The sequence below is a fragment of the Amblyraja radiata genome, chromosome 23 (assembly GCF_010909765.2).
Source record: "Amblyraja radiata isolate CabotCenter1 chromosome 23, sAmbRad1.1.pri, whole genome shotgun sequence".
Classification (NCBI taxonomy): Eukaryota; Metazoa; Chordata; class Chondrichthyes; order Rajiformes; family Rajidae; genus Amblyraja; species Amblyraja radiata.
Window position 1 is genome coordinate 430,001 of NC_045978.1, and position 3,959 is coordinate 433,959.

Genomic DNA, 3,959 nt, shown 5'->3' on the forward strand with positions numbered 1-3,959 from the left:
AAACCAACCTCTCTTTACAGCTGCAGTTTCTCTTCCTCTACCTGCCTCAACCTCACTTCATTCTTTATTGCGGCTCCATTTCTTTCTCCTTAAATTGGATATACGATTGGATCTAGGAGTCCCAGTTGCTCCACAATCAACTCCCATTTCTAGCCCAGAGACATTTAACTTCAAGGGGGCAGAAAGATTAAAAAATAAAAATGTAACATTGGAATGTTTAGGAGATCCAGCAAATTCAAGGGGTCGACAGAATTCTGGAGTAACTCAGCGGGTCATGCAGCATCTGTGGAGCGAAGGAAATAGGCAACGTTTCGGGACGAAACCCGTAAGGGTTTCGGCCCGAAACGTTGCCTATTTCCAGAAGGATTTCGGCCCGAAACGTTGCCTATTTCCTTAGCTCCGTGGGTCAGGCAGCATCTGTGGAGAACATGGATAGGTGACGTTTCACAGAGTGCTGGAGTAACTCAGCGGGTCAGGCAGCATCTGTGGAGAACATGGATAGGTAACGTTTCACAGAGTGCTGGAGTAACTCAGCGGGTCAGGCAGCATCTGTGGAGAACATGGATAGGTGACGTTTCACAGAGTGCTGGAGTAACTCAGCGGGTCAGGCAGCATCTGTGGAGAACATGGATAGGTGACGTTTCACAGAGTGCTGGAGTAACTCAGCGGGTCAGGCAGCATCACTGGAGAGAAGGAATGGATGACGTTTCGGGTCGAGACCCTTCTTCAGAATGAGAGTCTGGGGAATTGGAAACAATAGATATAGCTGGTGATATAGAAAGATGTATATGAAGGAGATGGGATAAAATAAATACATTTTATCAACCCGTTTTCTCAATAGTTAACTTCAGAAGCTGTTTGCAGTCATCCTACTTTTTACTGAATAGAAAATGCAATTTAAAAAAAGATTGGGAATAGTACATAACCTAACCAACATCTAACTTTAAAAAGAGGTTGTTATTTGTTTGGCAGTGGAGAATAAATCGAAACATTTCACTGACTGACTTCAGCTCTGATTAAGAGGAGCTGAGGTTTTATAAAAAAAAACCCTATTTCAACACTTTGCTGCATATTCAAGTTTGATTAATGGTGCTGCATAAATGTATCTATAATAAAATATGTTGTGAAATTATGTAGCACCAAAAGGTTGTGTTCATCTGCTGCAAAGTGCTTTTGTTTGAATTTGCAGTGTTGAATTCATCAACGTCTGTATCTTGCTTGGACTGATTTACAACATCACGGATCTGGCTGCTTTTACACTGAAATCATTCTTTCCCATTTCAAAAACCATGTGTTCAGCAACAAGGCCTCTGATCATTTATTTCAAACGTCTTCTCTGTCTTATAAATGAATAGTAATGTTACTACAGAGGAAGGCTTAGCTCAAAGTGATTCAGAGTTCTCTGCTCAAACGCCACTTCCTGTCCTGTCTGAGTACAGATCTCTGATTGAGAATTGATTAAGAATTGATTGAGATCTCTTGATTGGGAACTCGGATTGATTGGGAATTCCTGAGTAGCACAGCTACAATAAAACCCAAAACCACGACAGCAATTTTCGCAAGGTGTGCGGTGTTCAACATGGAATAGTATGGTCTGAAACAGCATCATAGAGCTGTATAGCATGGAGACAGGCCCTTCACCGCAACATGTCCATGCTGCCCAAGTTGACATTTCGAGCTTGTCCCATTTGGAAACATTGCACCAGCCACCACCTCCCCCACCCCACCACCTCCCACCACCCCACCACCCCCACCACCCCTAGACAGGCCCATGTCCACTCACCTACAGTTGAACACCTCTGCGTCCCTCTCCCTGCAAGCCCTCCTTTGTCTGGGCTTGTGCACTCTGGAGTTTAGAAGGATGAGAGGGTATCTTATTGAAACATATAAGTTTATTAAGCATTTGGACACGCTTGAGGCAGGAAACATGTTCCCGATGTTGGGGGAGTCCAGAACCAGGGGCCACAGTTTAAGAATATGGGGTAAACCATTTGGAACGGAGATGAGGAAATATTTTTTCACACAGAGAGTTGTGAGTCTGTGGAATTCTCTGCCTTAGAGGGCAGTGGAGGCCAGTTCTCTGGATACTTTCAAGAGAGAGCTTTCACACACTCACACACACAGACACACTCACACACACCCAGATGCACACCCACATGCACACCCACACAAACACACAAAGACACACACACATCCACACACACACGCCGGTTCTCTGGATACTTTCAAGAGGGAGCTAGACAGCATCTGTGGAGAACATGGATAGGTGACGTTTCGGGTCGGGACCTTCCTTCAGACAGATTGCTCTCTGGAGATGCTGCCTGGCCCACTGAGTTACTCCAGCACTGTGTGTCTTTTTGTGCAAACCAGAATCTGCAGTTCCTTGTTTCTACAGAGTTTATTACAATTTTCAAGTTTCAGAAAATTCACGTGTGAAAATTTTAATAATAAATACTAAAGATTCCAATTATCTAAACACTTTGCGTTAATAGTCATCTACTTCTTTCAAGAAATGAAAAGAACAGGATTCACACCTGATTCAGAACATGTTGTCACCTTGCGTTGGTGAGAAAAAGGGAGTTGCATTTTTAATTAAAATAAAAACATCACAGAGGTTGTTTTTCTTTTCATGAATGTCTCTGGACAACGGTGAATCTTGATGCTCATAGCTGGCACCTCCTTGATTTCCCAGATTCCCAGAAATCAGGTAGCTGGTTCTGTTTGGCTTTTCTCGTAGAAAAATAGACAATAGGTGCAGGAGTAGGCCATTTGACCCTTAGAGCCAGCACCACCATTCAATATGATCATGGCTGATCATCCAAAATCAGTACCCCGTTCCTGCCTTCTTCCCATATCCCTTGATTCCGTTAGCCCTAAGAGCTAAATCTAACTCTCTCCTGAAAACATCCAGTGAATCGGCCTCCACTGCCTTCCGTGGCAAAGAAATTCCACAGATTCACAACTCTCTGGGTAAATACGTTTTTCCTCATCTCAGTCCTACCCCTTATTCTTAAACTGAGACCCCTGGTTCTGGACTCCCCCAACATTGGGAACATTTTTCCTGCATCTAGCCTGGCCAATCCCTTGAGAATGTGATATGCTTCTATAAGATACCCTCTCATCCTTCTAAATTCCAGTGAATACAAGCCCAGTCGACCCATTCTTTCTCAACCTATCCAGTGACACCAACACTGGACCCAAGGATACAGAATCACATACAGTTATAAACATTGCAATCCCCGGCATATTTCAAATACATTGATTTTTCTGAACCTTATTCCGTTTGGCAGTGTTTCAGATTTTTAAGCACAATACTGGTTGGATCCAGTTTAAAACAGGATTCAGCAGCATCAATAATTTCCCCTCCTACCTCCTCCTCTCACATCCGCACTCGATACTGTAAGCTGTTATGTAACGTGAGATGGTAGAACTGCATATTTAATATAAATCTTCAGGCATACACCAGTTGTTGTTAATGACCGCTCTTTGATATCTCCATTGTCACTACCTGCTACTGCCAGGATGGCAGGTGAGTTGTTTGTTTGTCAATGACCACTAATGATCAGCAGGGCACCATGGCCACAGTCTGAACCACGCATAAAACCTGTGGCAGATTCTCGTCAGTCACTTGACCAGTCCCCCTAAAACCTGTGCCCTCTATAAAGGCTTCCAAGGTACCTGGCACCACCTCCTGAAGATTCCCTCTGTAAAGTTGTGAGCAATTTTGGGCACCATATCTGAGGAAGGATGTGCTGGCTCTGGAGAGGGTCCAGAGGAGGTTTACAAGAACGATATCTGCCTCCACCACCACCCCAGGCAGCACGTTCCAGGCACCCACCACCCTCTGTGTAAATACATTGCCCCTTCATCTTCAAACGTCCCTGTTTGCTGAGACCATGGTTGATCCTTTGACGTTCATGTTGCTGCTGGGACCATTTTGACAAAGTCCGGGGTTGAAT

General features: G+C 44.2%; 1 long non-coding RNA gene across 1 annotated transcript in view; it reads left to right on the forward strand.

Moving 5' to 3' along the window:
* Nucleotides 1-3,006, forward strand: part of LOC116986079 — a 7,640-nt gene extending 4,634 nt beyond the window's left edge. Inside the window, exon 3 of the long non-coding RNA XR_004415401.1 lies at nt 2,996-3,006. This is a non-coding gene — a long non-coding RNA (uncharacterized LOC116986079). The remainder of the gene's footprint in view (nt 1-2,995) is intronic.
* Nucleotides 3,007-3,959: the final 953 nt, after the last annotated feature.